The 26,943-nt window shown below is 46.8% G+C and overlaps 1 long non-coding RNA gene across 1 annotated transcript in view; it reads left to right on the top strand.

Annotated features, from left to right (window-relative positions):
* LOC128773674 (uncharacterized) overlaps nt 1-26,943 on the top strand; it is a 57,484-nt gene that overhangs the window by 10,349 nt on the left and 20,192 nt on the right. The gene's annotated exons all lie outside the window — the stretch shown is intronic.

Genomic DNA, 26,943 nt, shown 5'->3' with positions numbered 1-26,943 from the left:
ATTACTCTTCTTTTCTTCTTCTTTTCTTTAATCCCTTTAGTATTATAGGTATAAGTATGTAAGTTTTCTCCCCGCAAATAAGTTGCAAACTACTTAATGGCCCAAACAGGGATCCCTCTTCTTCTGACCCTTCTGTCGTGTGGTGGGACAGCCTCCAAAGACCCTTGCCTTCTTGTGTCGTGTCCTTTCACATCGAGTCAGGGCTTGCCCTGTGTGACCAGTAAAATGAAGTAGAAGGCGTAATGTATGAGCCTCAAGATAGGCCCTAAAGTCATCACAGCACCTGGCTTGGCCTCTTGGCTTCCAAGAGAAGCCAGCTGCCATGCCACGGGGACTCTTAAGCAGCGATGTGGCGAGGCCCACGTGGACAGGATCTCAGGTCCCCCAACAAGAGCCAGTGACAATTTGCCAGTCCTGTCAGTGAGCCACCTTGGAAGTAGATCCTCCTATCCCTGCTAACACATGACTGCAAACTGACCCTGGGCTGGAATTACCCAGCTGAGTCCTTCCCAGTTTCCTAACCAACAGGAACCATGCGAGATAATAGAGGCTGGTTTTTTTGAGCCATTGAGTGTTGGGTGATCTGTTAGGCGGTGACAGATAACCAGAACGCCTCGCAGAAGGTCAGGCACGCGGTAGCTACTGCGGGTGGGAGCACAGCCATGAGGAAGTGCTCAACTGTGGCCCTGCCATGTGGAACGGAGGGCGAGGGACACCTGAGGTAAGGGGAGGGCAAATGCTCTGCCCTGCGGGCATCTAGGAGCAGGTCAGTAAGAAGAGACCGTTAATGAGATTATTTAAGAATAAATGTGGAGGGCAGAATTTATCAGTTATTGTCTCCTGTGAAGGAGCCAGGAGCCAGGGGATTCAACCAAAATATATCTGTAAGAATCTAGAACCTGTGTAACTTCTCCAAGTTGGCGGCTTTTGTTTTCTCCTGGTTCAGTTTTATGGGGTGAGATGCTGTTGAATATCTGTTTAGGATGACAAACAACAAAGATTCGGGGAGAGATTCTGTCCCACCCAATGGTGGGGCCCACCAGGAGGGGAACCGAGTAGGGGTGGGGGTGGGGAGACCCTGCTGAGGGAATTAAGTCAGGACTACCCAGAGGCAGGCCTGCAGGGCCTCACAGCTGAAAGCCCATTGCATCTGGGTGATGCCCAGAACGAGACCATTTCAGTAACTTCCTGGGGCCAGGGCACAGCCGTCCTCCGAATCTGCCCTCTTCCTGAGACTCCCCGCCTTTGTCAGAGCTGGCATCTCACTGGTGCAAATGTGCAATCATCTCAAGTAGCAGTGCGAGGCTCATGCCCAGCAAATTCTCCTCAAACAGCCCCCACATTTGTTTGGCTACTTAGTTGATACGGTTCAGTTGAGGTCTGTTGAATTCTTGCTTGAAAATAAATTTGATCTGGAGCTCCCAGGTATCAATCCAATACAAGTTGTGCTGGTGAGGTCAAGGCCAGGATGAGAGAGGGTGCTGGGCCCGGCCTTCCCTCTGCTTGCCCTCGCCCCCCCCCCTTACTGTCCCTAAGGCCCTTCCCAGGAACCCTAACGTTCCGAAGATCATAGCTGGGGAACCACAGATTGAGGATGTTCCAGAGTCTGCCACACTGTTTTAATAATCTGTCATTTGTGAACGTTTGCACTGCCGTTTTCCTCCATGACTGCAAATAACTAGATGAATCTTTCTCAGACACCGTCTCATCTACGGTTCCCGTGCTTAATGTTCCTCACGGGAGGCTGCCTCTCTCTCAGAAGCTAAAGTCAAAGTGTCTTTCTCAGTGTCATCTCCGCTGCCTGAACACGGACCCCCCTCTCCAGTCACTTTCTCCTTACTGTCCCCATGGGTCCCCCTGCCTCCAGGCCCTGTGTTTGCATTTCTTCCACCTGGAACCCTATCTCCTCCCCCCCATCCACCAGGCACACTTAGACCCCACTTCCTACGAGGCGACACCCTGTCCAAGGCGACTTCTCCTCCTCAGTGTTCCTTTAGCACACACTCCCTGGACCAGCCATTGACCCTCAAAATTCCGACGGATCAAAAGTCACAGAAACATGAGGGGTGCCAGGAACCTGAGAGATGGTCTAGTTCAAGCCCTGATTTCATAGATGAGGAGGTGGAAGCTTGAGGGCTGGTGTAACTTGCTCATGGTCCCACGGGTAATTAATGCCCAAGTCACATCTACAGGCCAGATCTCCAGGCTGGGTTTAATACTCTGGTTGCTTCTTGAAGGCAGAGACTGTGTTTTACAGCTCTTGGAATCCCCTCCACATAGTAGGTGTTCAATTAATAGCTGTGGAGTCATTGATTAGTTGGTGGTTGAAGCTGGCTCTTCGCTTGTGAAGTTAATCAGAAGCCATCGTTGAGAGGAAGGCTGAGGGGGAGCAGCCGTGGACGAGACTGTCTGCTACCCAAAGTACAAATGCCAGATCCCACCTCTGGAGGGCGCTTGTGAAAGAAGAAACATCCCTCCATCCTGAGGCTGTGTTTCTCTGAATGTCAACCTGCTGGTCTGCAAAATCAAGCCCATATGGGGATTGGGGAAATGTACCTACGGCACTTGGTACACCTAGGTACTCATAGATGTTTGTTTTCTTTTCTTGTCTTTTATCGCAACATCCTTATTTCTTCCATTTCGTTGTGAGAAATTTCAAACACGCAACCAAGTAGAAAGAACTGTACAACGAACAGCTGTCTACTAACCACGTAGATCTCACCATTAACATCTAAAACTGCTTCTTCACATATCAGTCCCTCTCTCTATCCCTCTATCCAGCCATGAATCTATTTTATTTTAGTGATGCATTTCACAGGAAATTGCAGACATCAGGACACTTCCCCCTAAATACTTCAGCATGCATATCATTAAGTAGGGTTCGAGATTTGTTTAGTTTTTCATTTGCTGTAGAATTTAATTGTAATGAAATGCATGAATCTTAATTGTACACTTACTGAGTTTTTACAAATGCAAACACCTGTGTAATCCAGCCCGCTCCCCCCACCCCCCACCCCCGTCGACATATACAGAACTTTTCCAAACCCTTTTCCAGTTCATCCCTCACCCACTGATAGAAGGAACCATTGTTTGGATTTTTTTTTTTTTTCTCGGCCCTGATCACCCATTACAGAAAGTCATATACATGGAGTCATATAGTCTGTACTCTATGTAAGCTCATCCATGCTGTTGTGTGATTAGTGGTTCATCTTTTTTATTGCTGGATGGGATTCCATTGGATGAATACACCCCCATTTGTTTATCCATTATCCTCCTATTAATTTTTAATAAATGCTAGTTATCTCCCTTCTTTCCTTACGGTCAGCTCGTCATCAGCAACATTAACCACCACAAAACTCGACCTGAAGGGGTTTGGCACCTCTGGGACAGGAAGGCCCTGGGCAGGCAGGAGAAGGCACCCCTCACAACAGCCAGTTCTTTCCTGGCTGAAGTCAGTGCACAGATAGAGAGCATCATGTTGATGGAAGAATCGATTTTAGTTTCCTCCTGGGAGATCTCTCACCCTGTCTTATTCTTATTCAGTGCATTCTTCCTAGCTTCCTCCACCATGAAATGAGTTGAAGCCAATTAAGAGCCTTCTGCTTCCTCGTCAGCGATATTTATGACTATGGAAATATTTATGATGCATGGAGAGGACCTGGGTCAGAGAGGAGACTGGGCTTTTGCTGTCCTTGTAAATGGGATTTGTCTCCTGCTTGTTTTTGCCAAGGTCGTAAAAAGGCAGAGTGCATGTCATATAGTTTAGGGTTGCCTCGCACCACCCGCCCCCCCCCCCGCCGCCTGCTCCCCCAACAAACCTTTGCATTCAGGCTGTGGATTAATCTATGATAAGCGCTTTTTTATTACTGACCTCCGTGCTTGGAATGAAGGAAGCATTTTCGTTTTCTGGACACTTTGGTAATGTTACCTCCTTTTTCTGAGCTTGCCCTCACATGACCTATCCAAGCTAGAGCTATGATGTACTAAGAAAAAGCATTTTAAATCCAATGACAGAAATTCTGCATTCTGTAAGGCTTAGGGGCTGCTGCGATTCACCAAAAGGTCTCTGCATAAATAAGAAAGGGTCAGTTACTTCATGTTTTTGGTAAAACCAGGAAAACAACCCATTCACTTCAAAATACCCATTAAAAATGTTTATTTATTTTTGAGAAAGAGAGAGATGGGGAGAGAGAGATCGGGGGAGGGGCAGAGAGAGAGATGGGGGGGGACAGAGGATCCGAAACAGGCTCTAGGCTCTGAGCTGTCAGCACAGAGCCTGACACGGGGCTTGAACTCACAAACTGTGAGATCATGACCTGAGCTGAAGTCGGAAGCTCAATCGACTGAGCCACCCAGGCGCCCCTAAAGTACCCAGTTTTAAAATAAACTTCCCTGTGTGTCGTCATCCCTGTTTCCCAGGAATGTCCTTTTCCTTCCCAAGGCTGAGGCCCCCATGCTGTCTGGACCCCATGCTCTCCCTCCCAGAGCTGGCTCAATCTGCATAGCCTCCACTGCAAATGGTTCTTCCAACTCCGCTCACAAACACTGTTTCTATCTTTCCTATAATATTCAGACCCAGTTATAAAAATAAACGCACAGATCGATTACACATTTATATAAATGGACACGTTTATGGAATGTGCCAAGTTGTCCTTTCATGTGGTTGCCCTCCCTTCCCTTCACTTCCAGAAGCCTGCCATCTCTGCCTTAGTTTCCTCACTTGCTGGGCCCTCACAGCGTGGCCCACCCTCCCCACTGCACTGTGAGGGGCCAGAAGGCCACTGTGAACTTCGTAGCTTTCCTCCTGCCTCCTCTGGTACTGATGACCAGTCCCTTCTCTGGTGACTTTTGTGACTTTGCAACATTCCTGTCACCTCCCACAACGCTTTTCCTTTTATGGGCTTTATTTTTCCTCCCATACCTTGAAGGTGGTCATTCCTCCAAGCAGTGTCTTTGGGCCAATGACATGCCTTCTTCTACCACATTGTGTTATCCCTGTGGGCACCCTAAACTCCCTGTTGTCCTCAGCCTGCAGTCCTGCAGTCCAAGTAGCTTGCCAGATGCTTCCGCCTGGGTCACCTTCCACCTAAACCCTCCTCCCGCAAGGAAAGAGGCATGAAACGTGGGCTCTGCCCTCTGGGAGCTTATAATTTGGTCAGAGAGATACATGTGCCGGTTCCGAAATATTCTTTTTTTTTTTTTTAATTCTTTTTAAGTTTATTCATTTTTGAGGGAGAGAGAGACAGAGGGAAAGAGGGAGAATGTGAGCAGGGCAGGGGCAGAGAGAGAGAGGGAGACACAGAATCCGAAGGAGGCTCCAGGCTCCGAGCTGTCAGCACAGAGCCCCACGCAGGGCTCGAACTCACAAACCCGTGAGATCATGACCTGAGCTGAAGTTGGATGCTTAACCGACTGAGCCACCCAGGCACCCCTGAAACGTTCTGTAACAAACCCTGAGACTTAATTAAAATTAAAGGTGCTGATATAACAAGAGTCACACCACACGACAGAATGGTAAATGAGTGGTATTGCCAATACCATTGCTAATGGGGAGGGGACTGGGGGGAGAAGCGGGGGGTGGGGGGGGGGGGCGAAGCTGGCACGCTCTTGCCCAGGAAGGTCCTGCAGAACGTGGGTCAGCAAGTTCAGTAGGGAGGGGCAGAAAAGGGTGTTCATTTCAGACAAGACCATTCAGAGAACATTCTTTCCACCTGTATTCAACCACATAGGTCACAGCACTTCTTCACGTTTTTTTACCTTGCTCCCCTAGGGAGATTGTGGAGGGTTTTTTTGGTGAGCTGTCACAATGACTGAGGAGTGCTATTAGCATTTAGTGCCTGGAAATCAGAAATGATAAATATCTTACAGTGACGAGGTTAGTCTCATGCAAAGAATCGTCCTGACAGTAGCACCAAGGTTGAAAAACACATGTGATAATTGACTCCTCCTTGCCATCTCCATCCTCCCAAGAAATTGAAAAACGGGATCCTCCTCCCCCCAACCCCACCTTGGCTTGACTTTGCCAAGTCACACTAGTAAAACCCACACAGAGTGAATGGAATCACCCTTGTATCATGGTAACCAGGGCCCAATGGACAGACTCAAACACATGGCATGGGGCCCCAGCCAGAAAGAAGGGTCAGTTCAGCTGCATTGAGCTTACTCACAATTTTGCAGGCATGATTTTGCAAATTCTAGAAAGTTGTTTTTTAAATTTTAACACAAATTAATGTTTATTGTTAGATCAAAAAAAATAAAATTTTATTTTGAATTTCATGTGACAGGAGTCCCTGTGAACTTATCAGGGATTAGGGCTGATAAAGCCATTAATTGGGCCCTGGGAGTGTCCCAGAAGAATCCTATACATGTATGACTGAGCAGTTGCTAGAAATAGTCGCCATTGCCAAAGAGGTTGGTCTTAGGGAGGCAAGACTGGAAAAAACTAGTTAGGAAACCTAAAGCCTAATTAATGGTGCTCTATCTTGTTTGGGGGAAGACTGTAACAGACGATGGGAAGCCAGTTGGTCAGTCTGTTAGTTGACAAATAGTTAATTACTATGTTCCAGGCACTGGGCTGGGCACTGGGATACGGCATGAACAAGGCGGTGTCCCTGCTCTCAGGGGCGGGAGGAGGAAACAGGAAAAAATGCTACAGTCATAGGTCACACATGTGTGTATCCAGACAGGCATCAAGAAGATGGTTACAGGTCAGGGAGGGAGCCTAGAGAGACCGTGAGTCTGAGAACAGTTCGGCAGGTTTATCCAGCTCTCTGAGGAGGGACAGGCGGGATCTTGATCACTGGTCACTTGATGACTGGCTTCCTAGGTCTCACCAGGGCTGGAGGAAAGCCCCGAGGGGCTGACCAAGGGTGAAGCTAAACACTAGGGAAAACCCAAGTGTCAGAGCCAGAGAAGTGGAGCCAAACTCCAGTCTAGGGGTGGAGTGGGGCGGGACCCGAGAGGAGGGGCACAGGAAAATCCTGGTTGGCTACTAGGAGAGGGCTGATGGGCGTGGTCTTTGCCTCATTGGCTGCCAGGCATGTGGGGGCGTGGCCTGGTTTAAAAGAACAAGGTGGTGTTATGGAGAAGGGCGGGGACATGCGTGACTGGGTTAGGGCCCCAACAGAAAACAGATGACATCTTCATTGGAATAACTGAAGAAGGGGAATTGACACAGGCGTGGGTAAGGCGTGGGGGAACCTCAGGGATGTTGGGATGATCCCACTCCTGTGTCAGCCAGAGTGAAGGGTGGGGAGGTAGATAGGAAACCAGGAAGAAGAATCAGACAGAGAAAGGTAGAGGTGAGAAGGTTGTCTTGAGAGATACTGGGGCATCCTCACAGGGATGCAATGGAGAATACTGTGACCTTACTTCCTTGCTCTCCAGTCTTCTGTCAGCTCCCCCTTGGTCAAACCCAGTGAAAAGGGAGAGGACAGGTAACAAATAATCCAGAAATGAGCAAAAGACATGAATAGACACTTCTCCAAAGAAGACATCCAGATGGCCAACCAACACATGAAAAAATGCTCAACATCACTCATCATCAGGGAAATACAAATCAAAACCACAATGAGATACCACCTCACACTTGTCAGAATGGCTACCATTAACAACTCAGGCAACAGATGTTGGCGAGGATGTGGAGAAAGAGATCTCTTTTGCATTGTTGGTGGGAATGCAAGCTGGTGCAGCCACTCTGGAAAACAGTACAGAGGTTCCTCAAAAAACTAAAAATAGAACTACGCTACAACCCAAAAATTGCACTACTAGGTATTTACCCAAGGGATACAGGTGTGCTGTTTCGAAGGGACACATGCACCTCCATGTTTATAGCAGTGCTATCAACAATAGCCAAAGTATGGAAAGAGCCCAGATGTCCATTGATGGATGAATAGATAAAAAAGATGTGGTATACAGATACAATGGAGTATTACTCGGCAATCAAAAAGAATGAAATCTTGCCATTTGCAACTATGTGGATGGAACTGGAGGGTATTATGCTAAGTGAAGTTAGAGAAAGAAAAAAATCATATGACTTCACTCCTATGAGGACTTTAAGAGACAAAACAGAGGAACATAAGGGAAGGGAAACAAAAACTATATAAAAACAGGGAGGGGGACAAAACAGAAGAGACTCATAAATATGGAGGACAAACAGAGGGTTACTGGGGGGGGGATGGGCTAAATGGGTAAGGGGCATTAAGGAATTTACTCCTGAAATCATCGTTGCACTATATGCTAACTTAGATGTAAATTAAAAAATAAAATAAAATTAAGAAGAGAACAACAAAAAAAAGGGTGCTAGGCAGCTAATCCTATCTGTGTCCATTATAGTGAAGTTTGGGACTCTGAGTTTGTTTCTAAGATGATATGCTATTACTAAAATTTATGTCTGCTGTAAATGTTCCTTTTATTGCAATATAAAATATGCAAGTTATAAATTCAAAAAAAAAAAGCAAGAAAAGGGAGAGGACAGAGCAGGGTCAAGGGGTCCAGAAGGTAAACAGCACACGGTGACCCATGGCCAAAGGCGCAGGCAGTCCTATTCCTGGAAAGAAACCGTCCGTTGTAAACAAGAACGCTGCCTCCCTTGAGACCAGCTGGGTTCATGACGGAAGAGGAACTACAAATCAGCCTGGTACCAGCCCCTGAGTGATTCTTTCATCTTGCCTGGCTAATGGTACCACAATTTTCTTCTCTGGATCTGTTTCTTCCCATCCCCACTGCCTCTACCCCTGGCCACCACCTTCTCACGACTGCATTTCTCTTAACAGCTTCCTGACTGGTCTTCCTGCCTTGACCCCTCATCCAGTCTGTTCTCTATCCTGCAACCAGATCCTTTCAACATGCTGATCTGAGCCTGTCATTTCCTTTCCTAAGACTATGTCACCATAGCAGCCAACATGAAGTCCAAGCATCTTACCATGGCTTATTCAGATTTTCATGGTCTGGCCTCATTTCTTGCCAATTCTACCCAGTTCTCCTCCCTTTCTATTTTCAACCTCCCCCCAGCCAAACCTTTCTCCCCAAATCCAGCCCACTGTGATACAGAGCTACTCTTTGATCTCTCTCTGACCCCCAGGCCGTTGCACCTGCTGTTTCGTCTCCTGAAAGTCAGGAAGTCAATTCTAACCTTTTTCTTCTTCCTCATTCCTTCATTCCTGGTTACCCTTGGCAAGGCTTCAGTGCCTCTCCTATATGTTCCCATAACACCCTGGCCCTGCCCAAACCATAATATTTACTTTTAAAATCCAACAGATATTTATTGAATACCTGTAATGCCTCACGCTCTTACCACCTCAGGGCCTTCACTTATGCTGTTCTTTCTGCTTGATGTATTTTTTAATTCTTCATCTGACTGACTCTTAGCCTTTGGGTCTCAGCTGAAATGTTATTTCCTACAAGGGGTTCTCCCCTCTTATTCTGCCAAACAGCATCCTGTCTGATTTGTTTTATCTGATATCTGTGTCCCCCTTTTCACGTGGGAAGGTGCCAGATCTGCTTCATCCACCACAGTGTGCCCATCTCTAGCTTACAGCCCGGCAGGCAGTGGGCACTGATCACATATGTGGTGAGGGGAGAGGAGCAGTAAGGTTCTCCCATTAGACCATGACAAGGAATAAGGACTGGAAAGTAAATTTTACTAGTTAAGTAAAATCCAAAAAAAAATTAGGCCTGAAAGTGGACCTTTATTGGATGGGGAAAAGAAAGGACAATTAAATCATAAGGCTTTCAAAGCTGACAATACTGAAAAGATCACAAAATACAGAAAAATAACACAATGCTTTTATTTTTCTTGTTATTTTTAAAGATTTTACGTTTTTAGGTATTCTCTGTACCCAGCATGGGGCTCGAACTCACAACCCCAAGATCAAGAGTTGCACCCTCCACCAACTGAGCCAGCCGGGCACTCCAACAATGTTTTTATTAATTAACTGCCTAGCACACTGCTGTAAGACTTTCTTCCTCGCTGGCTACCCTTTTATCTGGGTTCTCTTCATATGACAACAATTTTGTAATGATTTGTACACAGAGATAGGAAAGAAAATGAAGTCTTTCCCTTGAAATAGCCAAAAATGGTATTTATTATTAATAGTTGGGATGCATAAAACATGTGATTTCACAACCAGACATACTTGCTGCTTGTAGGACTGTGATCGTTTGTACTCTACGAACGAGAAATCTTATTTGACATAATTCCCACGGAGAAAGAAAAAGGTATAGCATGGAGTTGTATCACTGTATTACTGAATATTCCTAGTATATATGACTAGGTAGCTGTGAGAACGAAATCTTGCACATCTGATGATTGGGAGAAATTCCCCTAGACTAGCATTTGGTGCTATACAATGCAAACTGTGTTTCTCCCCACTACCCACATGCTTCCTGGTGGCCAGGTTCCATAGGACACTCTTCAGTCTGCTACGATCTTTGGCCCTGCTCCTTGTGCCACAGCGCCCAGTGAGGCAGCACCATGAGCAGTAGGAAGATTCCTGGCAGCCGTTACCACCCTGAGAGGGCCAGCATAAATGATTATACGCAAAAGTGACTGCCCACCACCTAAATACAGCCCGCGAAACACAAACCCACTTACATGCCCGACTTCACTTCCCCTGTGCCAAATCCCACAAGTGCCCCTGGTCACTTCAGGGCCACCCTACACCAGGGAAACGTGACAGAGGGAAAAGTGGAGTGGGAGGAGACAGCATTCTTAACCAAGTGGGCGACAATAGCTTGCTTTTTTTTTTAATTTTATTTTTTTAATATGAAATTTATTGTCAAATTGGTTTGCATACAACACCCAGTGCTCATCCCAACAGGTGCCCTCCTCAATGCCCATCACCTCCCCCCCCCCATCAACCCTCAGTTTATTCTCAGTTTTTAAGAGTCTCTTATGGTTTGGCTCCCTCCCTCTCTAACCCTTTTTTTTTTCCTTCCCCTCCCCCATGGTCTTCTGGTAAGTTTCTCAGGATCCCCATAAGAGTGAAAACATATGGTATCTGTCTTTCTCTGTATGACTTATTTCACTTAGCATAACACTCTCCAGTTCCATCCACGTTGCTACAAAAGGCCCTATTTCATTCTTTCTCATTGCCAAGTAGTATTCCATTGTATATATAAACTGCAATTTCTTTATCCATTCATCAGTTGATGGACATTTAGGCTCTTTCCATAATTTGGCTATTGTTGAGAGTGCTGCTATAAACATTGGGGTACAAGGGCCCCTATGCATCAACACTCCTGTGTCCCTTGGGTAAATTCCTAGCAGCGCTATTGCTGGGTCATAGGGTACATCTATTTTTAATTTTTTGAGGAACCTCCACACTGTTTTCCAGAGCGGCTGCATCAGTTTGCATTCCCACCAACAGTGCAAGAGGGTTTCTGTTTCTCTACATCCTCTCCAGCATCTATAGTCTCCTGATTTGTTCATATTAGCCATTCTGACTGGCGGGAGGTGGTATCTCAGTGTGGTTTTGATTTGTATTTCCCTGATGAGGAGTGACGTTGAGCATCTTTTCATGCGCCTGTTGGCCATCTGGATGTCTTCTTTAAAGAAGTGTCTATTCATGTTTTCTGCCCATTTCTTCACTGAATTATTTGTTTTTCGGGTGTGGAGTTTGGTGAGTTCTTTGTAGATTTTGGATACTAGCCCTTTGTCTGATATGTCATTTGCAAATATCTTTTCCCATTCTGTTAGTTGCCTTTTAGTTTTGTTAATTGTTTCCTTTGCAGTGCAGAAGCTTTTTATCTTCATGAGGTTCCAATAGTTCATTTTTGCTTTTAATTCCCTTGCCTTTGGAGATGTGTCGAGTAATAAATTGCTGCGGCTAAGGTCAGAGAGGTTTTTTCCTGCTTTCTCCTCTAGGGTTTTGATGGTTTCCTGTCTCACATTCAGGTCCTTCATCCATTTTGAGTTTATTTTTGTGAATGGTGTAAGAAAGTGGTCTAGTTTCATTCTTCTGCATGTTGCTGTCCAGTTCTCCCAGCACCATTTGTTAGACTGTCTTTTTTCCATTGGCTATTCTTTCCTGCTTTGTCAAAGATTAGTTGGCCATACTTTTGTGGGTCCAATTCTGGACTCTATTCTATTCCATTGGTCTATGTGTCTGTTTTTGTGTCAATGCCATGCTGTCTTGATGATTACAGCTTTGTAGTAGACGCTAAAGTCTGGGATTGTGCTGCCTCCCGCTTTGGTCTTCTTCTTCAATATTACTTTGGCTCTTTTGTGGTTCCATACAAATTTTAGGATTGCTTATTCTAGCTTCAAGAAGAATGCCAGTGCAATTTTGATTGGGATTGTATTGAAGGTGTAGATTGCTTTGGGTAGTATTGACATTTTAACAATGTTTATTCTTCCAATCCAATAGCTTGCGTTTGCAAAGTTTACAAAAACATGTTGCCATGGGAACACACCGCTAGGGCCCCTCTCAGAACTTGTGCCAATGGGAGGCCCTAAAACCTGAGCATCTTTAACTTCGTGGTGAGTTTGTCTCTGTCTGTATCTTATTCGCTGTTATGTGCTCCCCTTCGCACCACCCCTGGCACATAGTAGTTGCTTTACTAAATACATGCTGAATGAGGGAAAAGTGTTGCTTGGCCTTATTATTCAGGGGATATTCTTCTCCCCCAGTAGATCTCATTGCCTTAATTTTTTAAATTTGTTTTTATATTTTATTTATTTTTGAGAGAGAGAGAGAGAGACAGAGTGCGAATGGGGGAGGAGCAGAGAGAGAGGGAGACACAGAATTCAAAGCAGGCTCCAGGCTCAGAGCCATCAGCACAGAGCCTGATGTGGGGATCGAACTCACGAACCGTGAGATCATGACCTGAGCCGAAGTCGGACGCTTAACCAACTGAGCCACCCAGATGCCCCTCATTGCTTTAATTTAAAGCTGGTGCTCATGGAATAGTTGAGAATTATTGGATGCAGGGGGGTGGAGGGAGGGAGAAGAGGACCATTTGGTGGGGTAAGCTTTCCATCCCCTCGTTGCCGGGCAAATAAACCAACGCCAGCACCTCAGCTGCCCTCATTAGCCATCAGCTGCCCTGACTGCCCTCTCCAGGTAATTCTAATTGGCTCCAATCAGGGACAGCCAGGCCTGGGCTTTATTAACAGTGACAGCAGCCCCACCGTTAGAATTGCAGGTAGAAAGGTCACGTTGGAAACACTGTTTTCAAGCACGGGGTAATTACAGACAGAACTCATTCTGGCTTCTGCAGCTCTGCTGAAGGATCTTTATTTATCCAGCCCTGCCACTGGGGCCTTCCGGTTTCCCGCTTCCATTTTCTTCCACGTTGTGAGGCTGCTGGCCTTAAGGATCCACATTCTTTTTTCTTCATGACCTTGGGTGCAGGAGCAGAAGCAGTCTGGATTCCCAAAGCGCTAGAGGGGTGTTCGGTGCTGAAGAACTCGTGGAAAATTCCAGGTAAGGAGGGTTGGGCTGCGTTTCTAGACCGAAGGTGGTCACCACAGGCCAGTGGTTTCAGCGATACTGGTGTATGAGAACCAAGCACGCTTCATACTTTCTTGCAGCCACTTGTCATGCCCAGCTCCTCTGCTGCGCTCTGCTGAAGCCTTCTTGACCCTCAGGCAGTGAGTTACACCTCTGTGTGCTCCACGGCTCTTGGCGCATGCCCCTATTACAGGACTCACTGCACTGTGTTTTATTTATTTGCCTAGCCATCTGTCTTTCGAGATGGACCGCCAACTCCTCGAGGGCACTGACCAAATCTTATCCTTATTTATATTATTGGCTTATTCACTAGCACAGAGCCTGGCACTTGGCAATTATCTATCGAGTGACTCTCCAGATGAAGGGGATGGAAGATGTTGGGAATAATAAGATGAACCAATGTGGGCATAAAGTATTACAGTAGAAATAGCATGCCAGGTGGTGAAGTGTGTGGCCTTTGGAGTCAAACTGGTTTAAATTCCAGCTCTACTACGATGTCAATTAAGATTAGGTTTCGCTGTAAAGGACAGAAAACCCAAAGCAGTGGTGGCTCAAACAGGTTAGGTGTTCATTTCTCTTATTTCTCTTTCATGTCAAAAGTCTCGGGGTGGTCACCTCAAGATGGCTGAGTTGACTCAGTTCTGCGGAGTCTCTGGGGACCCAGGCTCCTTCTACCTTGTGGCTCTGCTGTGTACCCTTTGTCATGTCATGGCTCAAGCTGGTACCCCTCCAGCTCTGGCTCTCATAACTACATTCCACCAGCAGGAAGGAGGAAAGGGGAGAAGGCTCACGAGGCCAGGAAGTCGCCTTTGTTTAGATCCTGTTACCCACGAGTTAGTCACATGGACACGCTTCGTTTCAACAGAGTCTGGAAAATGTCTTAATTCCAGAAGGCCGTGTGCTCAGCTTGTAATGGGAATCTATGATTCTGGAAGAAGGAGAAACTAGATTTTAGAGAAAAACAGTCTCTGCTATACTCACTTACTGTGTGACTTTGGGGAAGTGAATTAACCTCTCTGATTCTCAGCTTCCCCCTTCAAGAGTTAAGGAATGCAAGCAAATACCTTAGCAAAGTGCCCGGCATTTACTAAGTGTTCAGCTATGACTGCTAGGACTTGGTATGGCGAGGCTGGCTGGAGGAGTTGTTCCCAGCAGGGAGCCTGTGCACTCAAGTCAGCCTGCCTGAACCTGAGTCGTAATCAGTACTGTTCACCTGCTCTGTGACCTGGGGTTACTTCACTTTTCTGAGCCTTGGTCTTCTCATCTATAGGATGGGGGTAATAATAACTCTTTCTTCATAGGGTCGTTGTGAGGATTGACATATTTTATGTAAGGTAGTTAGCATAGCACCTAGCAATAAATATTCTGTCAGTGTTGGGGTGCCTAGGTAGCTCAGTTGGTTGAGTGTCCGACTTCGGCTCAGGTCACGGTCTCATGGTTCGTGAGTTCGAGCCCCGCATCAGGCTCTGTGCCGACAGCTTGAAGCCTGGAGCCTACTTAGGATTCTGTGTTTCCCTCTCTCTCTCTGCCCTTCCCTGCTCTCTCTCTGCCCTTCCCTGTGCGCTCTCTCTCTCTCTCTCTCTCTCTGTCTCTCATAAATAAACATTAAAAAAATATTCTGTCAGTGTTGTCTCCTATTATTACTAGTCACGGCAAGCCCTGAGATTGGCCATGAGGAGGATAATGAAGAAGATTTTTAGGATTCTGCCCAAAATGCGACTCATCCCAAGGGGGCGGGACCAATTTTGTAACCAGGAGGCAATAATTAATTTGGCCTACAGTAACTGCATTAGTACGTTTGCATTTTGAATCCTCTCCAAATGGAGCTGACTTTAAATGCAACGGGAAGGTTCTCTGCCTTCCTGCTTATTTTCATCTTCCAGAGCGGTCAGCGATTCTCTCATCTACGGCGGGGGGGGGGGGGGGGGGGGGGTGGTTCCCAAAGGGGTCAGGCAAGAAGCTCCAGGATGAGGAATCCCAAGAAAAAATTGCTGGCTCCAGCAGGACTGGGGGGCTGTGCTCAGGCTGCATTTGGGCTGGGACTCCTGTCCCCTCAGGCAGAAGTTGCAGGGGAGCAGAAAATATGCCAGGATCAGGTCAGACAGACTGCAGCTTGATAAAATGAGCAAAACATGCCATTTTTCTTCTGCTTGGGCTCCTAGGATTAACGGTTAGGTCGCTCAAGGCTCCTGTGTGTTTAGTCTCAGAAGACCCAGCACTCGGAGGAGTGGGAAGAATCAAAGGCACAGAGACTCCCAGGAAGCTTGTTGACGGCTCTGTTTCTTGCAAGAGCCGAATTGGGACCCTCTGTGTTCACAGGCTGCTTCCTACCTCAGTGCTAGCTGAAGTAGCTGCCAGGGGTCCCTGCGAGGCCAGAAAGCCTGGAGGTGGGGGTGAGGAAATGGATGATCATGGCCCTGCTCTCACCTGGCAGCTCCCAGGGTGCCCTTCGCACTCAGCCTTCGCTCCAGGGTGACCCCTCCAACGGTTACCGCGGCTGCGGGGCTCCTCCTGTGTCCCCACCTGTAAATGAAGCCACTGCTTGATACCAGAAAACTCCCAGCTAGGTGAAGATCTGCTGTTTTTCTGCAGTCTATAAGGGAGCATATTGCTTGAAACAAAAAATTGGAAACCACCTAAATGGCTAAGGGAAGAATGTGCAGATCATGGTTCTGTCCCTTCGAGTAGTGATAACAGGCAGCCTTTTTTTTTTTTTTTTTTTAACAGCGAGCCATTTAATATAATCATGAAAATTACGTGGCGACTTGGAAAATTCCTTACGTTGTAAGGTTAAATGAAAATATGAATTCTTGTCTTTGCCATGAGTGTAATGTAAAAATTATCTGTGCATCTGGGCAAGGGCAGGTGGGAACACCAAAAGAGAAAAAAAATGGGCTGATAAGATCGTGGGTACAATTTCCCCTTTTTAAAATGTATTCTGATAACGATTCCTGCTGTTTGTGCACTATCAAATACAAAAATAGTTTAAAAATCTCGCTTACTGCCCTAATCATATACTCTCATCCCACCCCAAAAAAGGAAAAAGAACCTGAAGCACTAGAATTTGTTAGTCTGGCTCCTTTGCTTATTTTGATATCAACTTTTCAATCAATATTCTCAGGAAAAGACATGACTATTTTAGGTTGAAAGCAAACCCCAGATGAACCGGGTTGCCTATTCAATTCTCCTCTCAGTGGGTGGTGACTGATGAAAGCAGCTCCTCAAGGGCCAAATCAATCCCACCCTTTGCAATGCAGCTGGAAACACAGGAACTTCTGAAGTCCAGGATCACCCACAGCACGCTCATCTGATGCAGGCATGAGAGGTGGGGCCCATTACTGTCCCGCACTGGAACAGAGCTGCTGGCTGGAAAGCTCTTGACACTTTGGATTTGATGAGTAAACAGGAGAGATAAGAAATCATCACTTAACAGTGACCCAGAATTTCAGGAGCCACTTTAATACCATTTCTGCCACCAACCCATTGTGTAAAGCAGAGGGAATCACTCAGCCACTCTTCAGATTAAGGGGAACCATTGTATCTGGCCTCTAAATACTGATGGGCAGAGAAATGAATGACAACAAGGGCACTGAGTGCTTTGCAAATAGGAAGCAAGTCTGTTGGAAAGAACATAGGACCTGGAGAAAGGAAGTTTGGGTTCAGGCCAAGGCTCTGCCACTCATTAACACTTCAAGCTAAAAGGATTTTTTAGTTTCCTCATCAATAAAATGAGAATACTCTCTGCTCAATCGGATTGTTGTGAAAATTAAGTGAGCTCAGGTATGAAAAATAGGTTTGTAAATTGTAAAGCATATGCATTACTTTACTAGGGCTGCCAAAACAAGATACAAGAGACTGGGTGGTTTAAACAACAGAAATTTATTTTCTCATAATTCTGGAAGCTGAAAATCTGAGGTTAAGGGGTCAGATTAAGCACTGATTTCTTCCGAGACCCCTTCTTGGTTTATAGATAGCCACCTTCTGTGTCTTCAAGTGGTTTTTCCATTGTCTGTGTCCTAATCTCCTCCTCTTGTAGGGACAGCAGTCCTATTTGGATTAGGACCCATCTTAATGACCTCATTTTAAACCCCATCTTCAAATAGTCGTATTCTGAAGTCCTGGGTTTAGGACTTCACCATATGAATTTTGGGTAGATTCAACCCATAGCAGCACATATATTTTTCTGGACTTACTCAGCATTTGGTGCCTTGCTGTTTTCCATTATAGCATCAAGATACAGACAAGATACCTGCCAGAAACTCTGAGCTTATTCCCTGCTGCTGAAGGGCTGGAATCTTCCGAGGCTATTCTGCCTCCAGTCTTGTTAGCAAATAAATGACCCGTCTTCCTTTTGGCTTGGAATGCTTTTGTACAGCAAAGGAACTGTCAACAGTTAACAGCTACTAACTTGGGAAACAGGTGTGGATGTTTGTATCTGTTTACACGTGTGAGTGTCTTCTGGAACACCCCATCCACATCCTATAAGAAGCTCTCATCAGCTGAAGGATAAACTACCAATAGGGAGGCCCAGTCACCTTTCCTCCAAATTCTTCCCAAAGTATTTACTTTAACTGCTAGGAAAGGGCCTCAACAAACATCTATCAAGGACATCCTTGGTGCCTGGGCCTGTGCTGGGGAGTGGAATGAATCCAAGTCCTATTTAGTAAACACAGACATTGCCTGACCCACAGGGAGGGCACAGAGCCTGCAGCATCAGGAGCTGAGAATTCAGGCACTGCAAGCAAAATGGAGAAGGGCGGTTGTCAGTAAGTCAGGCTGTCTGGGCCTGCTACTCTGTTTTGGTTCTTTTGGGATGTGGATGTGCCCAGGCTACCTGCAAGCCAACTCCGGGCGGGGTGGGGTGGGGGGGGAGCGAAACCCATCCCAACAGTGCAATCACAGCACTCCGGGTCCTAGTGCTTCCAAGGTGCGGGGGAAGTGGCGTGGGGGTGGAGAGAGGGTTCGGTACTCTTCCTGGAAACCTGGATTCCAAACGGAGCCCTCCTATTGACCTGAAGTGGAGAACTTTTGTTGTCTTTGCCTGCCCAGCTTACCTCTCGCTTCTCCCGGAAATATAACCACACTTTCTCTTCGAGGAACCTATTCCACGTGGTCAGGTGGCGCTCACCTCCCCTTCCTGTACCAGCCTTCAGCCTGGCCCATGAGAATAGCCCTCTTGTGTTTGACACGGTGATTGGTACAGAGTTAGGCTCGTGACTCAAGCACAGCCAATCAGAGTCTGCTTCAGGCATTGATACAGAAGCCAGGAGAGAGTTGCTCCGCCTTCCTTCTGGCTACCAAACGGCGTGGATAATTTTGGAGTTGGGTGTAGTCCTCTCCTCCAGGGTACAGAGTCACGGAGGAAGTCGTATCTCTGGAGTAAATGAAGCCAATGTGCAAGGAGAAACAGAGCTGAGAGATGGAATGCTAAAGCAGACCTTAAAGACAACTGTTTGTATCCAATGTTTGTATCTCCTATTCTGCTCACACTTTTTAGAGCTGGGTTTCTGTTACTTGTGAAGGGGAGACTCCTGACTGGTGGGGCAGGGTTTGTACCAAGCCTCCTCGGAGACATCAGCCTTTCTCATGCTCAGCCCACCGTGTTTCCCCTTGGCTGCAGCCCCGATTTTTATAAAACTTAACTAGGGGCCGAATATGGAGACCAGGTTCACTCCAGGATTATCTCCCCCAGTGACAGTAACAGTTTACATTTGGGTTTGGTTTGTGACTGGGGCTCGAGATCCACTGAGGGGAATGGCTTCTCCTCCAATTTTCACTTTCATTTAGGTTTGCAAAATGAGAGCCGGTTCTGACTCCAAGGCCTTAATGAAGCTTTTCTAACTCAATTTTCAGAGGTAATAAGCAGAGGCACCCTTGAACATTTGATCTGCAGGATCCTCTGTTTCCTTTTGCACAAGGTACTTGAATTGTTTCCCCTCTGCTATGTAAGCCCGACAGCTTGGGTTTCTCTCCCTGCTGTGAGATGCATCATGAGGGTTTGGACAAGAGCCTGACGGTTATTCTTCCCTTAATGTTTTTGTTTGTGTTATTGTCAGATTGCACTTCCTTAAAGGTTGCTTCTTGTCCTTTCTTTGGAGCAGATAAAAAAAAAAAAACAAAAAAACGTGGTTATGTATCTTTTGCCCTATCTGTATAAAAAGCCTTTTATTATTGATGAAGATATACTATTCCAGGAGACTCACCTGCTTCTGCAGGTCAAGAGCTGGCACCTTTCTCCAGGCTGTGTTCAGCCTCCAGTCCCACAATGCTGTGAATACAAAGGAATCTTCATTGCAAGTGTTCAGTACGCAGGCCTTTACCCACATGCAGCCTCTGGTATGCAGCAAGAAGATGCCCCCTTTCTGCTTTAGCTTCTAGGATTCTAGCAAGCCCAGAGGAGGAACACCAATGAAAGTGTGTTACTAGATTTCGACTAGTAACCTGTACATCCCGCCCTTCTGTTTCTCTTAGATTATGATTTACTGAGGATCTGTTAATGTGCCAGGTACTTTAAGTGCTTGGTATATGTTATCTCAAAAAAAACTCAAAAGAATTGTATGGGGTGGGGAGTATTATTCTTATTTTATAAATTAATGGACTCAGATGCTGAGGGAATACCTAAAACAGAGTAAAAGGCTCTTGGGAAAGGGCACCTGGGTGGCTCAGTTGGTTAAATGTCTGACTCTTTGTTTCAGCTCAGGTCATGATCTCACGGTTTGAGAGTTCGAGCCCTGTGTCCGGCTCTGTGCTGGCAGTGTGGAGCCTGCTTGGGATTCTCTCTCTCCCTCTCTCTCTCTCTCTCTGCCCCTCCTGGGCGCTCTGTCTCTCTCTCTCTCTCTCAAATAAATTTAAAAAAGAAAGGATCTGGTGAAGCCAGAGGTGGCTCTGGGCTTTTGAGAGTTGGCAGGTGGCCAGCAGGTAGGTGGGAGCTGCTGGGTGGCCTGCAGACCCATAGAAGGGAGAGATCCAGGAAGGTGGCCTGTGTGGGAACCTCCCTGATCCCCAGCTTTCCCTGGAGTGGCAGCTCACCCACAAAGCCAGATGCACTCCCCAGTGGGGTGGCAGTTGAGGGGCTATATCACCTTCCTGAAACACCTGCTTAGTTAATGTTAGATTTTGTAGTTTTTGTTGATTGCATTTGTTAATATAATTTTGTGCCCATGTGTCTTATGAGATGTGGGCCTGAGGTAAAAAGCTATCATCCAGTCTATTGTAGTAGTTATTCTCAGGCATGACATCACACGAACCAAGATACTTATAAAATTCTTAATCAGAGCTCCTTGGGCCAGTAAACAGAGGTTACCCTCCTTTCTCAGTCCCATCCATGAGTTAAATTCCTGAGTAGCTCTGAGTTATCAGCATAGCAGTAAAATGTCAGTCAGCCAGAGTGAGATATTATTGCAGTCCCGACTCTTAGATCCTCAAGCAAAAGCCCTTTTTAATTGTTTTGCCAAGTAGAGGGAAGCCAGTATGTAGGGCCCAGGCATGGGAGGGCTAGGGAGTGCCACTGATTCTAATTTTTCACCTTTGAGAGTCTTGTAGCCTTACAGAATCTATTGCCTGTTCTCTGCACCTACAGAATTCGTATCAGAGTTAGAAGCAGGAACGGGCAAAGGGAAATATCCAGGATAACACCATAATCCTGAGCTCACCAGGGAGGTATGCTGGAGGGTGTGGCCAGGGCCCAGGCACAAGCATTTGCCAGTGTAAATATATGTGAGTCAACTCGCCATGATGACTTTTACACGTGGGAGGAAGAGGCACTGCCTTTGCATCCATAAGGATTTGCTTTACCTGATTTAGACTCTCCAGTTACACTGTGGCAGGAAGAAGGCCAAAGGCAGCCAGAATGCAAAGGAGTGTGGCATGCGTTCTTGAAAATCCTGCTTGTCTTTTCCTATAGAGTGACAATGTTAGCCTTTCTTTTTGCTTAAGCCCATGAATGTGTCTTGGGAGTCACTTATGGCTCTCTTTTTCCTACATGACACACTTGGGCAGCGATTTGGACACATATCTACCCTGGGGCGTTTTCTTATCTTGAGCACCTGGCTGCTGTTTGTCCTCAGTCTTATTTGTTTCTTCTTTTGTTCTACTTTTAGTTCTCGCCCCGGGGGCCCATGGAAGATGGCGGGCAGGCTAGGAAAAGAAGCCCCCTCTGGGCCAGTGTCACCTGTGCTGGGCTGCATGATTTGGTGAACGGATGAGGCCTGTATCTGGGCCCCCATTTTCCCTCTCAGCGGGTGTTCTTGTGCAGTGAACACCCTGCACAGCTGAAAGTGGTGGCCTGTTAAGACTTTCCATTTTCTTCCATCTCCTTAAGCTGCAGAAACCCTTTGCAGAGCAAGGAGAGGTGCAGAATGAATGCATGCGTGCAGGTAACATATCTGAATAGGCTGCTGAGTTGAGGGGAGCAGGTAGCCCTGGAGTGAGAGTGTCCTGTACGCCTGGTGGGGGAGGGGAGCAGTCATGGAAGAGGCTGCTTGAGAAGTAAGGGTATGTTTGGCAGGGTGGGCTCCTGGAGCGAGGGTGAGCCCGGGCCTTGGCAGGAATTCAGCATGGGTTTTGAGAGGTCTGGGTGTGATGATTTGGGAATACGGAGGGTGAAGTGATCGGAGGCTACCAATCTGGTCATGAACTGACCAGAGCCAGCGCCTTCGGAGCGGCAGGAGGGAGAGGACAGAAGGGAGAGGAGGGGAGCAGGATCATAACCGGGCATTTCCCAAGGTCTGTGCCAACTTTATTACAAGTCCTTCCTTCCTGTATTGGGTAAGCCTTTACTGAGCTGCTTCTAAATGCCAGGTGCCACGATACAGGGATCATGGAGGAGAACACAACAGTTAGCATTTGACTCACAAATGGGGTTGTGGCAGCACAGAGTAGGCTAGGGAGTTCATAGGAGAAGCGAGGGATGGCTCCATGTTCGTGTTTTAAGCGCCCGCACGTAGAAGAAGATTCTTTGCTGAAACATGGAACGCAGGTGCCCCAAACCAAGATGGAAAATACCAAAGAAGCCAGTTTGGTGGCGGTAAGGATGGGAGTTGGATGTTGGACACATTGCGTTTGAGGTGGGACCCCAAGGGGATGGCCAGTGGATAGAAATGCCACGAGAAGGGATGCTTTATTCTTCCCAAAGGACTTTCTGCCTACCATGTCCAATTGTGCCTCCCTGGCACCTACAAGAGCGCCTAGCACACACGAACTGCTTGATGACTATTTGGGCAATGGGTGCATCACTCAGTTGTGGGGTGGCCCCATGGAAGGCCTTGACTGTGGCCCCACCCCCACCTCCGACCAGAGCCAGCTCCACCGCACGTTAATAAACCGCACCTGTCACATGGTAGGTACTCAATAGATATTTATATATTTATTATATGTTAAATTATTTATATTTTTAACAATTATTATTTATATTTTAATAAATTAATGATTTATATTAAATATATAAATATATAATTTATCATATATTAATGATAAACAGTAAACATATTGTTACTAACATTAATATACACTAGATATTATATTAATGATAAGTATCCTATATAAATAGATGATATGCCAAAGATTTCCAGGGGAATCAGGGAATAATCATGACATTGCCAACCAGAGAGTGGAAACAAATGTCTCTTCACTCCTGCCTCCTCTTTCCTTTTCCCTGTGAGAACCCTGACCTCTCCCATGAACTGGGCTTCTCATCGTTGGCCCTTAGCCTGGGCGTCCCAGGGAGCAGGACAGAAGCCCAATGGCGCGCCCAGCAGGGGGTCCTCCAGGTTTTTCTCCGCGGCACTCAGTTCATCCAGAGACCAGAGGTGCACTCAAGCCCAGGCAGCGTCCGGGCCAGAAATAAAGGTCTGGAAACCAAGGGAGTGAGTGAGGAGGCTGAGTGAGATGAGGGGCAGAGGCGCACAGTCTGTGAAGCCAAAGGAGAAGGGGAAAGAGAGGAGGCTGTGAAGACGGAGAGCTTGTGTGGCCAGCCTCCCGGGCCATGTGCGTCTGCTCATCACTGCCATCTCAGCTAGTACCCTAGTATCAGGAACAAAATTGGCAATAAATAGTTTCCGAATGCAGAAAGTTCCTGCAGTCCCCCATCAAAATAGACCCCCTGCTCTAGTAAATTCAAAATAATTTCAGTTCCTAGAACATGCCACATTCTTTTTGTACCTGTTTTCATCCATCCATCCATGTGCGCATTTATTTCCTCACCGGACCCGGTTCCAAAGCCATTCTCACGTTTTTGTTGGGGCAGCGTACCACCTCCACGAACCCAAGGTATGTGGATGTGTTTTCAAGTCCCCGCGTGCCCCAGCCAGACTGAAAGCTCCTTGAGGTGGGGACTGAGTTTTGGCCTCGTCTTGCCCTGAAGTCGCCAGCCTGACTCGAAGCTGATCCTGCCGGAGACATAACGGTTACAGGCCTGCACCAGCTCCTCAGACGTTCCCTTTCGTCCTAGGATCCTGATACGTTTGCAGACCACTTACCAGCCAGGTGGGCGGGTACAGAAGAGACGCCACGGCACAGAGGCAAAGATCAGGAACAAAGGGCAAAGTAATGGCTCCATGCAAACCCTACAGGGAATTTAAAAGGATACAAGAAAAGGATTCAGGGAAGACTGGTCTAATGGTTATGCAACCGAGCCCAGGATTCCCATTTGGATGCTGCCTTTTAAAGGACTAACTTTACTATTGGCAACTTCCCAACAAATACAATTTCAGGGGCTTCACAAAGAAGTTCCTTCCCTCCCCTGTCCCTATCCCTTCTCTCAGGTTTTGTAACCCATTGCCTCCAAAGACTTCACAGTTATAAATTCATTTCTTATGCATAAGGCTTTTTGGCTCCTGGAAAATATGACTATCTCTAGGAGGGATACACTCTAGGCCTTATCTTCTGCTAGCTAGGGCAGCTTTACAAGAAGAAAAAAAGAGCAAGCCACTGGCAAGATGTTGAGAGAAGAGAAAAGATGGGGGCTGGAAGGGACAGAAGTCCCAAAGGGCAAAGATAGCCAGGAATTTGGGGATTTCAGAAAAGCCAATGTTCTGTCCATGATTCTGGGGGAGGCTGGCTGAGAGCTGCTGCCACGTGCTCTGGGGGCTTTTTGGCATTTACTTTGCCTGTTGGTCAGTCTACCATCCATAAAGCCATGGATGTTTTACCCAGTCAGAAAGGACTGGGTCAGACAGCCCCAGGGGCCGTGGACAATTAGATGGACCCAGATGAAAGATGATCTTCTCAGAATGATGTTTTCAAGTGTCTAAAATGAAATAAGATAACCAAGGGAACCAATTAGATCAAAACCAAACACCTGTCACTCCAGGGATGTAGGTCAAGCTCAAAGCTGTGCTCACCCTAGGCCATTGGGCAGATAGGAAAGTGCACAGGCTTTAGGATAAGGTGAAGTCAGACCTGGCCCTGCTCCTCACTCCTGTGTGGCCTCAGACGTTTATTGCGCTCTCTGAACCATAGCTTGCCCACTTGTAAAGTGAGGATCATCATACTGAGCCCAGAGGGTGGCTAAGAGAATGTAACAAGCCTAATGCAGGCTCTGGGGTGCAATAAATGCTCAAAGACAGCTGTCCCCTCCGCCTTCCCTCTTGGCTCCAACTTCTTGTATTTCATTAGTCAGATTTTCCTAGGACATTTCTGAATCTGAACCATTCAGTACTGAAAATCCTCAAGGAGGGGTAAAATGTGTAATGAGGAATTTCTAGGGACATAAAAGTTATATCAGTTTTGTATGTTCATGTAACTATCAATCAGTTTTAGTGAAAAGCAGGCTTGCATGACGGAGCAGATACCCAGCTTTCTTCTGCTTCTCCAGATTGAATTTGATTAAGAGCAGAACAATGAGTCTGATTTTCCTCCTTGGACACTAAAGAAGACAAACTAGCCAAAAGGAAATTCTGCTGAAACTGTATTCAGTACTTGAGCTCCTGAGACCTAAGATGGAGTCTTCTGTGTGACCTTGAGAAGCCACGTCCATGCTCACAGCTGGATCCCTGCCCGATGTGGTCATAGCTGGGTCAGCAGCGCGGGAGCCCCAAAGGCCAGTCTGGGGCCTGGTCACCAGAGCGGCCGAGCAGCACATGTAAAATTAGAGTGACCCCGGACTTTGATACCAGACACGTGCATGATGCTTGGGGACTCACTGGCACAACTGTTTGTTGTGTGCTGTCGCTGACATTGACCCGGTTCAAGTCAACAAATAGGCACTGAGAGCTCACTGTGTGCTGGGTAGTATTAGACACAGAAGGCAAAGAGGACTACCACATAGTCTCCACCCTACTGAGTCATTAAACACGATCTAGATCAGGGATTCTTTTTTTTTTTTTTAAGTTTATTTATTTATTTTGAGAGAGAATGCATGCACGTGTGCTCACGCACAAATGCAGGGAAGGGGTGGGGAGAGAGGGAGAGAGAATCCCAAGCAGCCTCCACACTGTTAGCATGGAGCCTGACATGGCTCAATCTCACAAACTCATGAGATCGTGACCTGAGCCAAAATCAAGAGTTGGATGCTTAACTGACTGAGCCCCCCTAGGCACCCACCCCTAGATCAAGGATTTTTGACCTTTTTGGTGTCTTTGGAAATCAGAGAAAGTATGGACCTCTTCTCAGAATGATGTTTTCAAGTGTATAAAATGAAATAACCAAGGGAACCAATTAGATCAAAATATATGGGGTCTCATGCACACATCGAGGAATGTATTGCTAATGTAGGGGGGCAAGAAGGTCATAATGGTGGTGGGTGTCTGGAAACTTTGTGGAGATGTTGAGGGCTTCCAAGGACAGAGGTAGGAGGAGAGCATTCCATGCAGAGGGAACGGCATGAGCAAACACTTGGAAACAAAGGAATGCAGATAGGTTAAGGTAACAATCAAGTGAGGCTGGGAAACACTGAACAACTTACGACTGGCTCCTCTCTCTGCCTCTTAGAGTCTTGGCCCATAGTGGACCACATTCGCAGTGAATTACCTGTCCTTCTCTCAGTCCACTGGTAATGGGAAAGTGAGCCTTTAGCGACTATCACTCATCAGTTATCTTCTAAGGAAGTTCAGAAAAGTGAATGGCATTAAGGACGGCAAGAAAGACCTGGGAGGAGGGTATCTCGCAGCAGCTCCGTTTTGCTCCGGGACAGCCATGCTGGGAGCTCTGATGTGCAGAGATCGAGGCAGCTCACCATCGGTAGCTGACTGCTCCCCCAGATGAAGCTCATTCACCAGCTAGCCATCATTAACTCTGGTTGAAACAAGTGTCAGGAGGAACTGTCAGAAGGGAACGGTTTAATTCATTGTTGATTCCATGATACATCAGCCCTGTGTTAGTTATCTTATGTTCTAGGGGAGACCAGAGTCTATCCCCAGATTAGGCTTGTGCCTGGATTGGGGCCATCCCAGAAGCCAGGTGAGCCTGGAATGGCCACAGCCTGGGTGAGAGGGCGGGCCTGCCTGGGCTTATGGAGCTCCCTGGCACAAGATATGTCCTCAAGGCAGAAGTC

Source organism: Panthera pardus, unplaced genomic scaffold (genome assembly GCF_024362965.1).
Source record: "Panthera pardus isolate Hobbes unplaced genomic scaffold, ASM2436296v1 HiC_scaffold_11, whole genome shotgun sequence".
Classification (NCBI taxonomy): Eukaryota; Metazoa; Chordata; class Mammalia; order Carnivora; family Felidae; genus Panthera; species Panthera pardus.
This window is presented reverse-complemented; position numbering and strand designations above follow the sequence as displayed.